This window comes from Myotis yumanensis, unplaced genomic scaffold (assembly GCF_028538775.1).
Source record: "Myotis yumanensis isolate MYYU_CA2020_CCGP unplaced genomic scaffold, mMyoYum1.0.hap1 SCAF_3, whole genome shotgun sequence".
In the NCBI taxonomy this organism is placed as follows: domain Eukaryota; kingdom Metazoa; phylum Chordata; class Mammalia; order Chiroptera; family Vespertilionidae; genus Myotis; species Myotis yumanensis.
Window position 1 is genome coordinate 134,755,193 of NW_027223754.1, and position 16,153 is coordinate 134,771,345.

Here is a 16,153-nt window from a genome sequence, read left to right on the forward strand (position 1 = left end):
ATCTTTTGTTCATAAGAGCAAGGCCATCAATCTAATACCCGTGTTAATAGGATCGATAAGAAGGTCCCATTTTCACTTGTGTTTTATAGCTTAATGATGAAGGATTTTTGGAAACCACTTCAAAAAAAAAATCATAAGCATTCTTTTTAAAAGAAACGGACTAGTGTTAAGTGACCAATCTGGCACTCCTTCCCGATTTCAGATGAAACAAAATAGGCTGTCTTCCAATTCATTAAAAATTATCTGATGCTGGCCAACTTTTCTCACTATTAATGTGTTATAGTTCTCAATTGTACGTCAAAGCTATATTATATAAATATTACAGTAATCAACTGTGAAGGTCCCAGATGCATTGTGAAAGAGAAAGGGAAGCCTTTTATCAAAGGCCAGTTCCTGTTTCCTGAACAATGATACAGTTTCTGCAGTTTTTCTCTGGGGAATCGAAATTAGTTAGTATTCATGGAATGGGAAAATGAAATTTCACAATACATGTGCATGCAGAAACACACATAGAGTATGCACTCAAACTTTTCAATTACTTTAATAAGTCTTTTTGCTTTACAGATATTTGTTTCAATGATTTATTGACACATATATGTTTGTATGTATATTTTAAGAAGACAATTTAATGTGCTTCAAGGAAGAAGTGCTATTGTGTATCCTTTTTTTTCTTTTTCGAAAAAAAAAAGATTTTACCTTCTGCTGTTCATCTAGAGTATAGCATGAAGTTAGTATAATGACCAGATGTTATGCTAATTTAACCAGGCCATCTTTAGTCTGCCACTCAAATCACTACATGTCACTATTTGTCTCAAACAACAAGGAAACTTACGGCACTCCTGTTGTAATATCAACTTTAGTTATTGAATATGGAAGCCTTAGGGCAGTAACTTGAAGAAATTAGATTTATATTACCATGCTAACAAGAAAACGCATACCATCACTTATAATCTTCTCCAGCAATCTCAAATGTACTTTACTCCCTTAAATATATTTGTTTGATTTCAGGCCTTTGTACATGACATGTTTATTTCCTAAGTGTTCATTTGGCAAATATCTAATACTCTATTGTGATGTGTTAGGGGTATAAGTATATCAAACACATGGTCCTTACACTGGAAAATCTTATTTTATTAGTTTATGCATGAGATATAGTAAGAATAGCTTTTTTTCCCCTTGGCTCTCTTTAGCATCAAAACAACCTTTTTGTATTACTGTGTATGCATGTACTGATGTATGTTTGAGGGACTGGGAAGAGCTAATACCTGTGTTAATAGGGTCAGTAAGAAGTTTTTAGTATGTTTTCGAGCTTGCTTTGTGTGTATATGGCCCATTAGGTCTGAGCTTAAGTTAAAGAAGTGTCCTTATTGGTATTCCTTCTCACCTTGCAAAGGCCCTGGAAGTTTATTACATTCCTCTTTCCTTGCTATATATCAAAGCCCAAAGCTCACATTATGCTACATATGTCAGTGTCCATGTGTTTAATCAAGTTCCTGAGCAAATAGACTCAGAGATAGGTTTTTCATGAGGTATTTATAGAAGAGTGCTGTAGGGAATACTACATGTAAAGAAATTAGGAGAGCAAGTTTTTGCCTGTTGCCTTGGGAAGCTCTGAAGTTGCAATGGCAAAATGTTGATGAGAGAACAAGCATTTGTGATCTGCCCTCATTGATTGGTAAGATTGCACTCAGGAAAGGTCTAACAGTGGGCAAGACAGCTCTACTGGCAGCTGGGGAATGAGAGCTTTGATCCATCAGTGATGATCTGGGACAGACTACCACTAGTGCTTTATCACTTTTGAATATTTTTCACCAGCATGCCATATTCAGCAGAAATACATACAGTTAAACCTCTGTTCTTGAACATCTCCCATGTCATAGGGTAACTGTGAGGAGAGTGAGCTGTCAATAAGTAAAAATCATTTATATTAAAGATAGTCATTATATCCCTATTTATACTAGCAAAATATGGAAAAATAATTTGGTTAAATAAATTATGATATATTCATATAATAAGACATTCTATTCCACATGTAAATTAAAAAAAAGATTTTAAGTAGCTAGTAATTCCAAGGGAAAACATGTATTTTGTAAGCCAAAAAAAATAATAACAGAAAAGCAGACCATAAAATTATGTATATGTAGTCTATTCTCATTTACGTAAAGCAGCGATTTTCAAGAAGTGTGCCAAGGCCTCAAGAATTTTTAAAACATGCAATACCTGACTATTTAGTCAGAAATACTGATTTCTTTTCCCTTAGATTGTCAAATTAAAAAAAAATGACAACAGCCAAAACAGCAATTGCCATCCAATGTTAATGAGTCAAAATTATACCTATTTTTTTGTCAGATTGGCAAAAATATATTATTTTGGCTGCCACAAAGTTTTAGCAATTAGTTTTATGTGTAATGAGATTTTTTTAAAAAAAGGTTGAAAATTGCTGTGGAAAGTAAGTACAGAGAAAAGTTGGAAGAAAATATGCTAAATGCTTACAGTGTTATCAATAAGTTACTGATATTAATATTTAAAAAATGAAAACTTCTTACTTTGTAAAAATAACTTTAATATATGACTGTTATTAATTTCACTTTCAAAACTTACTGTAAATTCTGAAAAAAATGTTGTTTACCTCATAACTAAATCTTTTGGTAGAGTTTTAGCATAGTGATAAAATAAAAGCATAAATCTTAAGTCACATGAATAAATAAAGAAAACATTCTGTGTACTATAAATGGGAAAAGTATTTTTAAACATTTTAATCACATACTTAGCTAATTGAAGAGAAATAAATATTATAAATGAAGAATTGGAACCAGCAAATGGTCTAAAATTCTTAAAAATGCCAATCCCAACATTTATCTCAGTTTATTTCAATAATGAGTAGATTTGGATGAAGGAACATTTTAAAAGACTTCACATCAGTATGGAAAAAATAAAGTATTTTGAATAACAAATCGTAAAAAATAATTTCTTGATACAAATAACAAAAGGGGATTTTTAAAATGTGCAATCATTTTATTACTGTTAATCTAGTTCACATTTTTATCAAATATTTGCAAAAATGGATTATAATTGTAGCAGTTGAGAACATAGCAACTTGACAGTCATTTATTCTAGTGAAACACATGAAAATTTAAATATATGCTATTTGGGTTGTTATTAAACCTTGTATTTTTCTTAAGCACAGTAATTATTCATGAGTAGATCCAAGGCTTAGTAGATAAAACAGAAAGAACTTGGGAATTTTAATCCCAGTTTTACTTATGTCATATATCAACCTTTCATGGTTCTTGCTTTTAGAGAATTCCTTGAGAATCTAATAAAAGACTCTATTTCTAGAAAATGAAGGACATTTAAAATATTTAATATATGTAGCATGTTACATACATTTTAAGAGGTCTTGAACCCACTTGGAATTGGTTATTATTCTTAGGAAATTAAATGTATGAAAATAAAATATGCACTATAATTATCTAAATGCATTTAAAAATAATAAAAATGCTTAAATTAATACTTAGAATGTCAACATTGTTTAAAAATTATTACTCACAAAAGATGTTGGTACAAGAAGGTTTATCATTGCATTATTTATTACATGTTTTAAAGCTAGTTATCTGGTGGGGAAAGGCATCCGTTTAAACCTAGGGGATTAAATAAGCACTTACTTCTAATCCCTCTCATGACTCCATTAAAGCAGGAGTAAAGAAATTCTTAAAAGGAATAACCCACATTAACAAAGTAATGGTAGAAGAGAGATGTCAACAAATTGTAGAAAGATAAAATACAGATGGAATACTGACAGTTGGCTTAGCATAGGAAGCTGTAACCAAAGTGCCTACAGTAGGGCAAAGTTAGCAAGAAGAAAGTAGATTTATAACACAAAATTCCAGGAAAGATGAATAACTGATGGTGATAAATCTCCGGAGGTTGGAGAGTATGGAGAGCAGCTACAGTGTTTGGACAGGTCCAAGCCTTGGACTAATGAGAAGGCACAGTCATCTAGAGGCAAAGTCACGTGCAAGTCCCAGCTTGGAGGGCAAAGCCCTCCCAGAACAATTATAGCCAAAGGCTGAGTGATGTGGGCTTGATAGAGTTCAGGTGCATGTAGTTGAGTAGGATCGAAACCGATGAGAATGTTGTAAACATCTTGACCACGCCCTTACTTTACCTCGTGGAATCTGGCTATAAAATAAAGAGTTGGCTTGCACTCGCTGTCACTGTGTCTCCATCAGAGAAGCAGCATCTAGCCCAGACCCAGCTTTCATTCTCTTATCTGTCTTTTCTAAATCCTTCAACCCCTCCCTTCCCCACCAGGTTCACCCTTGGCTATGCTGGCACAGCACATGAGAGAAAATGAGACTAAAACCAAATCATATTGAAAGTTTGCATAAGGAGCTGTGAAAACCTCAGATCTCTTCCATTAGTCTCTGTAGAAAAGAAAACTCACCTTGTCCACCTGCATCTGCAAATGAGAAGAAGATTCATCTCAGGAGAAGTCTATCAGATGTATATAGGTCTATTTGACAAAAGATTACCAGAATGCCAACTCACCCAATAACTCACTGTGCAGCCAATTCCACTACAGTCAATTAATGGAAAACTAATTAATTGCTTCAGATGGCCAAAGTACTAAATTACCAATTTATGGATTTAATTGGCTAAATTAACTTGATGTTTTTAGCTCTTTAGTTTAACAATATTTCATGTAAATATACACTTCTACCATCCTATATAATAAATAGGTAATATGCAAATTAACCCTTATGCCCTCACAAGATCGCTGCCTACGACCAGGCCAGCAGAGGGGTTAGTGAGGGACGACCAAATAACTGAACAGCAAGCTGCATGGGGCAACCAGTCCAGCAGGGGAAGCAGTTGGGGGAGACGAGGCCGGCAGGGGGGCAGTAAGAGATGACCAGGCTGGCGGGGGGGGGGGGGGGGTGCAGTTAGGAGCAACCAGGCCACCAGAGGGGGGCAGTTTGGGATGACCAGGCCGGCAGGGGGTGTAGTAAAGGCTGATCAGGCCGGTGCGGGGGGACAGTTAGGAGCAACCAGGCCGGCAGGGAGGGGGCAGTTGGGGCAACCTGGCTGGCAGCTGGGGACAGTTAGGGGAGACCAGGCAGGCAGGCAGGTGAGTGATTAAGAGCCGGTGGTCCAGGATTGTGGGAAGAATGTCCAACTGCCGGTTTAGGCCCCATCAAGATCAGATCTAAATCGACAGTTGGACATCCACCGAGGGGTCCTGGATTGGAGAGGGTGCAGGCTGGGCTGAGGGGACCCCCCATGCACGAATTTTGTGCACCAGGCCTCTAGTATATTTATAATGTAAATCATTTGTATTAAAGTATATATTTGACAATGCATTCATAAATATATTATTCATAATTTATTTCTAAAAATAACATATACACAAAAATATAGACTTCAGAAAATATTTATTCAATATATTCTGGAAGCATATATGTTTAGACTTGCATTTCCAGGATTATAGTGAGCCAAATATTTAGACACAGTAATAAACATTGGATAAAATATGTTTTTAAATATAGCTATATCTTTAAAATATTATTTTAAAATATTGCTTTTAAAAAAATTTACTTTTTAAATTAAATTTATTGGGGTTACATTGACTAACAAAATTATATTTGAAGTGTACAATTCTATAAGACACAATCTGTATGTTTCATAGTATGTTTAATACCCCAAGTCAAATCTCCTTCAATCACTATATATTTGACCCCTTTATTACCATCAGCCACCAAACCTCCCTCTGGTAACCACAAAACTATTGTCTGTGTCTATGAGGGGTTTTTTTTTGTCTGTTTTGTTTCTTCATTTGCTGTTTTTAGTTTTATATCCCACATATGAATGAAATCATATGGTGCTTGACTTACACCTGTTAGAATAGCTATTACAGTAAAACCTTGATATAACAGACTAATACGGGCAAGGGCATGTCCTTTAAAACCGAAAGTCCATTATATAATAAAGTAGGTTTTCCGAATATGTATGTCAATAAACTGACAAATTAGTTTACCTGTTTTTACTTACCTAAATATATAAAAGGCTAATATGCAAATAGACTGGAACAACTGAAACAACCGAACAACTGGTCGCTATGATGTGCACTGACCACCAGGGAGCACATGCAGAACATGGCAGGCATCAGCAGCAGGCAGCAGAGCGTGGAACAAGATGGGGATCAGGTGCAGCAGGATGGTGGAGCAGGTAAGCAGGGGTGCCAGACCAAAGCGGGGCACCAGTCACTGACATCAGGGTGAGCCTCTGGTGGTTACTGAAAATTCTTTGCTCACATGCACCACGGTCCTGCCCGGAGCTCGCACCTGCTGCTGGTGTGAATCCTGCTCGCATCCACTGCCAGCGCCGGGGCCACCGCTCGCACCGTTGCTGGCGCCCAGTGCCAGCCCTGATCACTGGCGCCATCAGTGGGTGCGAGTGGCGACTGCCAGCCCCAATTGCCCCTCAGGGTTTCTCACCTCCCCCTTCTCCTGAGGGGCGATCAAGGCAGCAGCCACCACTGGCACTTGCTGATGGCACCAGCCTCAATCCTCAGCGGGTAGGAGTGGTGGCAGTGGGAGCGGGGACGCCAGCAGACAGGGGACCAGGGGCCACAGCAGGAGGGGCTGTGTGGGGGCACGAAGGATGGGCCAAGACCCACCCCTGTGCCCACTGCAGCCTCGCAGCCCACGTTCCTTTCAAGGTGCACGAATTCATGCACTGGGCCCCTAGTGTAGACATGTTTGTGTAAATAAAATTAAGTACATATGAAAAGTTTATTTTCACAGAAAAGTTTTCTATATGTATTACAGTCATTTAAAATTTATACTGAATAGGGCTAGTAAATGTGTGCATTCACCAGTCACCTCAATTAAACAAATGCACACAGCTGGGGTATGGCTTAGTGCACATCAAACATCGACCTGTACCAGTTAAAACCACTGTAAAAAGTCACCCCACAAGACAACAGACAATTCCCTCAAGCCATGGAGTGTGTGATCATGTGCTAATCATTTGCCAACGTTTACCAATAGTGACTTTGGGATTTATTTATTTATTTTTTAAATTTTTTTATTGATTAAGTTATTACATATGTGTCCTTATTCTCACGTTACCCCCCATCGCCCCCCTCACCCGCCTGTTGTCTGTGTCCATTGGTTAGGCCTATATGCATGCATATAAGTCCTTTGGTTGATCTCTCCCCCTTATCCCCACCCTCCCCTACCTTCCCTCTGAGGTTTGATGGTCTGATCGATGTTTCTCTGTCTCTGGATTTAAATATGTAGACTATCATTGTAGATATGTAATATTCATTTATGTCAGCAAAATCACTACAGTGTTTCTTTTTCTAAAATATGGCATATTCACTAAAATTTGTTTAAAAAACAATGAATTAAAGACAAAAAATTATCTGTTAATTTAATTATAAGCAAGGCTTGGTTAAAGGCATTTTAAAATGAACAGGGTGTTAATTTTCACATATGAAATTTTGTCTGTTAACTTGAGGTCTACAAAATTGAGGGCTTACTGTATCAACAAGACAAGTAATAACAAGTGTTGGGGACATTGTGGAGAAAAATAAACCCTCATTCACTGCTGGTGGGAATGTAAATGGGTACAACAGCTATAAAAAATAGTATAAAGGCTCCTTAAAAATTAGATAATAGAGTTACCATATGCTCCAGCAAACCCTCTTCTGAGTATCTACCCGAAATTTTTGAAAACACTTTATTTGTAAAGATACATATAGCCCTATGTTCATTGCAGCATTTTTCAGAATGGCCAAGAAATGGAAAAAACAAACAAACAAACAAACAAATAAAAAAACACAGATCATCCTTTGATGGATGATTGGATAAAGATGTGTTACATATATACAATGGACTACTGCTCAGTCATAGGAAAAAATCAAATACTGCCATTTGAGACAGCATGTATGGATCTTGAGAATATCATCCTAAGCAAAATAAATCTTCTTTACTTTTAAAAGTATGGCTTTAAAGATAGTTTATAGTCACTGTTTTAGTGGAGGTAAACAAGAAATATTTGTTTTGAAGTAAAATATGACAACAAAGTATAAATCTATGAGTAAGAAAACTTTGCAAACTATGATCAGCCTTAATGTGTCTGCCCAATTCCATAGCATTAAAATGTGCCTTTGAACCTAGTAGGGGACCAAAGCCTGGAACCAGATGGGTGGTGAGCAGAAAAGGAGAGTTTCAGACAGAATAACTCACAGAAAGTGAAGATCTGTAGAGAAAAAACTTTAGTGGGTGTATTAGAAAGAAGCCTGCTCCAGAGAGGGAGCTCATCTACCTATTAGATGTTGGATCTGGGCAATTGCTAAAGAAAGGACTGAGATAAGAAAAAGAAATGGCTGTCTAATAAAATAGTTACTTAAACTGTAGGTAAACTAAATGAACATTGACCCATATAAAACAATAATAATAATTTCTAACTTAGTGTGTTTAAAGTCAAGTTAGAATTGAAATAATCTTAGGTGATTATGGTATGCTGATATTATTCATGGGTAAAAGAAATAATGGAGTTTATAATTAGAAAAAATGGAAAAAGTTCATAATTAAATTTTAAAAAGATTTTGAAGGCACATTCTCTTCTAAAGACTAATATTTGAATTAATCAGTGATGTGTTTTGAGGTCAAATAACCAAAGCAAATTGTTCATTTTGGTTGTCTGGAAATATTGGGGTTTCCATGAACTTCTGAAAACAGCCATTTCTTTTTATATCCATGTGACCAATTTTTCATAAACCCATAGTAATATATAGGATCCATATAGTATACTTTCATGTGTGTCAATTTCTTCCCTCCAAGTGTTCAATGTTTCTTCTACTATTGATAAGTGCTTAAAATTTCTAAAGTTCTAGGAATAATTTCTGAAAATAATTTTAGAAGCAAACCCAAACTTCTAAATAAAATTAATGGATGGAAAAATGAATTCTCACACACACACACACACACACACACACACACACACAGAGAGAGAGAGAAAGGTTCAGTTCAATCTCTGTGAACCAAAGCCTTTAAGTTTTGCTTAAGTTAGTTCAGACAGGGTTCAGATAAAATCTGAGCTCATGGTCTCCAGCCAAACCAAATAAGATGAAAAAATTTTGACATTGTCAGAATACTCTTAATAATTTCAACATCTGTTGTTCCATTTTCTTATGTCTGCAAAATGTGGGAAACTAATAAGAGAATTCTTAAAAAACATATTGCCTTTATAACTACATCCATATTTACAATTCATAAACTATATTCTAATTGCTACTTTATAAAATTTTAGATGAAATGATTCATAAAATCAAAATTAATATCTTTAATTCCACAATATTCTGAGGAATCAACCTCAGTAATATCTGCTTGCTTCAAAATATTAAGAAAGAAGCATATAGATTCAATTACATCTTAGTTGAGATTAGTTGTTTTGTTTTTGTTAGTCTTTAAAAAACCCTACTCAAAATAGATGACATTCTTGCATTAAGATAGACAAGGATTTATGGATAAAGGATTAGTTACATTGGTGTAAATAGAATATTGAGGCATTAAAAAAGATAGTGAGAAACACAAAGCTAGCAGCAATGGGCTGTCATCACTCTTAAGACCAAAGGACAAGGGTGAAAAAATGTTATTGGAAACTGGAAGAAGATCTATCTAGATCTGACAGCCTGAGAGTGGCAGCGATCTCCCTTTCAGGAAGGTCAGTCCTGGTGACCTCAAGGAACCAGGAAATAAATGCCTGACTTCTCTCTCCTCCTTCCCAGATGTCATGATCAGTGTCCGCACTGACACAACTCAAATTGAAATCTAATGGTCCAGATTATGGAGATGTAATTTATAAATATCAATATCCTGGTTAGAGATCAGAGTGAGAAAGAGTAAAAGGTAGATTTGGAAGGGCAAATGAAGATACTCAACACACTTTAATATTCTAAGCTCAGCAAGATACATTAGAGGAACAAAATAAAAATGAAATGATGATTACATTAGTTAAATTCTCAGATTAAAAAATTCACAATAACAAAAAATCCAACATTTCAAAAGTAATGTAAAATAACAATAAAAAAGTAAAGTACAATGTTAGTGGCACCACTTCCTTCTATGAATGTGTGTGAATATATGCATGCACATTTAATTTTTCTTTCGAAGTTAATGAAATAATGTTTTTAAAATACTTAAAATATTCAATATCTCCATGAAAATGTGTGAATTTTAACTCTAATACTGTAAGCATTCTTCTGTGATAAAAATTCCATTGTAATGAGTATTTCCATAAAAATATATAATTTTGTATAAAGAAATTCAGATAATAGTCTTCTTAGTTATTTTTTTAGAAATTTTATAAAATTTCAAGTATTATAAAATTTGGATAATAAACAGCTAATATTAAAACCTGGATATAAATTTTTAAAGCTTCATTTCTTTTTATCTGCATGATGTATATAAGGTTATAAAGCTTCATTTCCCTCCAGAGCAAACCGGGATAAATTTTAAATTATTTGTATTATCTTGTAACTTTATTTTAAAAACAATAGCCCACCTAGTTGGCATGGTTCAGTGGTTGAGCATGGACCTATGAACTAGGTCATGGTTTGATTCCCTATGGGGGCACGTGCCCAGATTGCAGGCTCGATCTTCAGTGTGGGGTGTGCAGGAGGCAGCTAATCAATGATTCTCTCTCATCATTGATGTTTCTATCTCTCTCTCCCTCTCTCTGCCTCTTTGAAATAAATAAAAATATGTATATTTTTAAAAAGCTAATTTCTTTTTATTAAGTGAAAAGCAAGATAAAAATAGAGGAATTTTATTTCTTGATGACAAACAGATTTATGGCTGTTAAGCAAACTTCCTCTGTAAAAACAAAGATCTGGGTTAAAATTCTGACTTGGACAATTATTTGTAATTAATAAACAAGGTACTTAATTGCTACAACTCGAGTTCATTATTCTTAAAATGAAAATAATAATAATATTACTATTATTGCCTACTTCATGTTTTCAAAATTGTATAACAGAGCAAAAATATCTTAAGTAGTCATTACTCTTCCACCCACAACTACAGCAGACATAGCATATCCAAACACCATCCGGATGTCCTTCTGGACAAAACCACGGTGGTGGGGGCTGAGGCAGAGGTGGTTAGGGGCAATCAGGCCAGCATGGGGGAGCAGTTAGGGGTGACCAGCCTGGCAGGGAAGGGCAGATAGGGGCAATCAGACAGAGGCAGTTAGGGGTTATCAGGTAGGCAGGGGAGCAGTTAGGAGCCAGCGGTCCCAGATTGTGAGAGGGATGTCTGACTGCCAGTTTAGGCCCAATCCCTGTGGCCTAAACTGGCAGTCGGACATCCCCCAAGGGGTCCCGGATTGGAGAGGGTGCAGGCCAGGCTGAGTGATCCCCCACCCCCAGGCACAAATTTTTCATGCAACAGACCTCTTGTATATTATAATGTTGTTTTTAAACTAAAATAACATACAATCCTTTAGTTAAAGTATGTATGTTTAAATTAACTCTTAAGACAGATATTTATCAATTCAAGTAAGATAAAATTTCCTTATTTCAGCAAATTATTAGGTTTTTGCAAATGATTCATGTTGTAACAAAATGAAATCCATAGCATTCTGTATCAGAGAGAGAGAGAGAAAGAGAGAGAGAGAGAGAGAGAGAGAGAGAGAGAGAGAGAGAGAGAGAGAGATTTGATTAATTACTGGAATAGGCTTTTGCACTTAGGAGGCCAAGAAAACCCAGGATCTGCAAGCTCAAAATTCTGCAAGCTGGGTAACCAGAAAAGCTGGTGGGCTAATTCAGTCCATAGAACTGAGAACCAGGAGCATAGATCTTTAAAGGCCGGAAAGGATGGATGGCCCTGCTTAGGCAAAGAGGCAAATTTCTCCTTCCTACATCCTTTTGTTCTCTTCAGTCCCCTCAACAGAGTGGCTAATGGTGAGGTAGAGCTTTACTCAGTCTACCAATTTTAATGCACTCTCTCTCAGAAACAATCTCACAGACACAGCCAGAAATAATGATTTGCCAGCTATTTGGGCATCCCTTAGCTCACTCAAATGACACATAAAATTAACCATCACAATATCTAGTTCCCACCTCCATCATCTTTATCTTATTCCAAATCAAGAAGACTGTTGCTTGATGGATTATTTTCATGGTCTCCTATCAGTTTATTTTCACCACAGCATATGAAAGGATTCTGTTAAATTGTTACATCAATCATATCAATTATCTGTTGAAAACCCTCAAATTGTTTCCTATCTCAAAATAAAAGCCAAAGTATTTGCAGTAACACTAAAAGATCTGTGCCTCAACATATAGACAGAATGTATATTAAGGAATGCCTAGGGCTGTGAGGTTAAGGAGAGTGTGAGGAAATAGCTAAAAGTGTACAGGATTTTTTTATGGGGGGGGGGGATAAAACTGCTCTAACATTTATTTTGATGATGGGTGCACAACCATAAATATACTCTAAAACATTTGAACTTTAAGTGGGTGAATTGTAAGATTGCTCCAGCCAAGCCAACCTCCTTACTGTCCTTCAAGTAAGCCAGGGAAAGCTAATGCTTTAAGATATTTTCATTGGCTGTGCCATCTGTCTATAACTCTTTTCAATTCTAAAATCTTATTGATCAATGGGCAGCTTTAAATTAAATTTGCACTGCCATGAATTTAAAAAAATAATTTAAGCCACCGTTAACCAAAATAATTCTGCCAGATAAAATTCAATATTTAAACATCTTGCTTAAGAATCATGATGGTGACTTATTTTTTCCCTTGTATTGTATTTTTTTGGTGACAATAATTAACAATATTATAAAGGTTCCAGTTGTACAATTCTACAACATATCACCTGTACACTGTATTGTGTGTTCACCACCCCAAGTCAAGTCTTAGTCCATCACCATTTATCTCCCCTACAATCTCCTCCACCTCTGCCACCCACCGTTCCTGGGCAATCATTAAAAAAATAGTTTATGGTGATTTAAATTTGGAAATGCTGTATATACATCCACTCCTTTCAAAATATAACATCCTATATAATAAAAGCTAAATATGCAAATTGAGTGAATGGTGGAATGACAGGTGGAACGACCAGTCGCTATGATGCGCACTGACCACCAGGGGGCAGATACTCATTGCAGGAGTTGTTCCTAGCCCGCAGGCCCCAGGCCAGCCAAGGTGGATGCCAGCAGGGGGGCCCCCTGATTGCCCCGCTGGTCACCCCACAGATTGGCCCTGGTCTCTGGCCAGGCCTAGGGACCCTATCCATGCACAAATTTCATGCACGGGGCCTCTAGTGAAACAATAACATTAAAATATCTGAGAAAAATCCCTGTGGTAAAGGAACCAATTTACTTTTGATTGCTTCTGTAGTTCTAACATGTACTTAGACCAAGGATACTCATTTCTATATTACTTTCCATGTAACATGTCATCAAATATCCCTTTATGGAAATGCTCTATTAGGCAAATTCATTTCCATACCCTTGAATGAAAGTTTTAAGTACAATCTTTATCAACAATGCAACATTAATACATTCTGATCTATTTTAACTGTCAAACTAAACTTTTTTGAGGTAAACTCAGGGCATAAATTTAATGAATAAACTTTCTTCTTAAAAAAAATCACAAATGTTGGTGGTGCTGCCACCCAGGCTGGGCGTGCGCCCTAGCCCTGAGTCTGCGGGCTGGGGAGGCGGGAGGCTGTGGCCATGGGGCGGGGGAGGACGCACTGCTCTTTGGGCCTTAGGACACGTCCCCAGGGCTGCCGACTCGGCTGAGCCCAGCGAGCTCCGGAGGCGGACCCGAGGGGCGGGAAGACCTGAAGGGCAAGGAAATAAAGTTTCAGTACAAAATGGTTCCATTCATGAAAAAGATGCTGTAAATGATGATGATTTTGAGCCATACTTAAGTAGCAAGACAAATCAGAGTAACAGCTATCCACCAATGTCAGATCCATACATGCCTAGTTACTATGCTCCATCCATTGGATTTCCATATTCTCTTGGGGAAGCAGCATGGTCCACAGCTGGAGACCAATCTATGCCATATCTGACAACTTATGGACAAATGAGTAATGGAGAACATCATTATATACCAGATGGTGTGTTTAGGAAATACCCTCCATTTCTTGGTCAGCAGGGATTTAACTTTTTTCCTGGTAATGCTGATTTCTCTATGTGGGGGACAAGTGGATCTCGGGGACAATCAACGCAAAATTCTGCTTATAGTAGCAGTTACGGCTATTCACCTAGTTCTCTTGGGAGAGCTATTACTGATGCACAGGCTGGCTTTGGCAATGATACTTTGAGTAAGGTGCCTGGCATTAGCAGTATTGAGCAAGGCATGAGGGGACTAAAAATTGGTGGTGACCTGACAGCTGCAGTGACGAAAACTGTATGTACAGCCTTGAGCAGCAGTGGTATGACTAGCATTGCAACCAATAGTATGCCCCCAGTTAGCAGTGCAGCACCTAAACCAACCTCCTGGGCTGCCATTGCCAGAAAGCCTGCCAAACCTCAACCGAAACTTAAACCCAAAGGCAATGTAGGAATTGGGGGTTCTGCAGTGCCAACACCTCCTATAAAACACAACATGAATATTGGAACTTGGGATGAAAAAAGGTTGGTGGTAAAGGCACCACCAACCCAATCAGTTCTGCCTCCTCAAACTATAATTCAGCAGCCTCAGCCATTAATTCAACCACCACCATTGGTGCAAAGCCAACTGCCTCAACAGCAGCCTCAGCCACCAGAACCACAGCAGTAACAAGGATCTCAGCCACAGGCTCAGCCTCACCAAGTGCAGCCCCAATAGCAACAACTGCAGAACCGTTGGGTAGCTCCTCAGAATAGGGGAGGTGGCTTCAACCAGAACAATGGAGCGGGCGGTGAAAACTTTGGTTTAGCTGTTGTTCCTGTCAGTGCTTCACCTTCTAGTGTAGAAGTGCATCCAGTGCTGGAAAAGCTAAAGGCCATAAACAACTATAATCCCAAAGACTTTGACTGGAACCTGAAAAATGGACGAGTGTTTATAATTAAAAGCTATTCTGAGGATGACATTCACCGTTCCATTAAGTACTCGATCTGGTGTAGTACTGAGCATGGTAATAAGCGTTTGGATGCAGCTTACCGTTCCCTGAACGGGAAAGGCCCACTCTATTTACTCTTCAGTGTGAATGGCAGTGGACATTTTTGTGGAGTGGCTGAAATGAAGTCTGTTGTGGACTATAATGCATATGCTGGTGTCTGGTCTCAGGATAAGTGGAAGGGCAAATTTGAAGTTAAGTGGATCGGATCTTTGTCAAAGATGTTCCCAATAACCAATTACGGCATATTCGCTTAGAAAATAATGACAACAAACCAGTTACCAATTCAAGGGACACTCAAGAGGTACCCCTAGAAAAAGCTAAGCAAGTGCTTAAAATAATTGCTACCTTCAAGCATACCACCTCAATCTTTGATGACTTTGCACATTATGAAAAGCATCAAGAAGAGGAGGAAGCCATGCGTAGGGAGAGAAATAGAAACAAACAATAACCATATGAAGATGTCCTCTTAGAATCACAATACTAATGATGTAGACTCTGGAAATGCCTAATAAGTCAAAGAAGACATTATTAAAGCATTTTTTTTTCTGCATAAGGTGACATCTTTGAACTCTTTAACAAAGAATTGACTCTTGTAATGGTTTTCATCAGCGCATCTGCCCTTATATTCTCACCAAACACACTTGAGAACTATAACTTCGTCTAGCACTTTCTGTCCTGAAGCTTTTACCAGTATCTGCTCTTTTGTAATTGTGCATCCTAGGTAAAGCACAGAAGACTGAATGAATGCAAGGATTCATTAACTCTTTGAATTTGTTAAAAACTAACAGTTAACCATTAGAAGTGGTTCAATGATGTAAGAGTCATATTGCTTCAACATTTCTTTGTTGTAGTTTTTAAATTGTCGATTTTTAGCTATTTGACAGATTAAAAGCAAAATAATCATGCCATATTTAGTCCTGAAGTTCAAGTCTAAATGTTTATGTGAAGAATTATTGTAGTAAACTTTTAATATGGCAAAGCAACCTTAAGCTCTATTTTAGCCAAATGAAACATAATCTGAG

The 16,153-nt window shown here is 37.3% G+C and overlaps 1 pseudogene; it reads left to right on the forward strand.

The window, feature by feature from the left end:
* The first annotated feature begins 13,879 nt into the window (after positions 1-13,879).
* LOC139005336 (YTH domain-containing family protein 3 pseudogene) lies at positions 13,880-15,583 on the forward strand (annotated as a pseudogene).
* Positions 15,584-16,153: the final 570 nt, after the last annotated feature.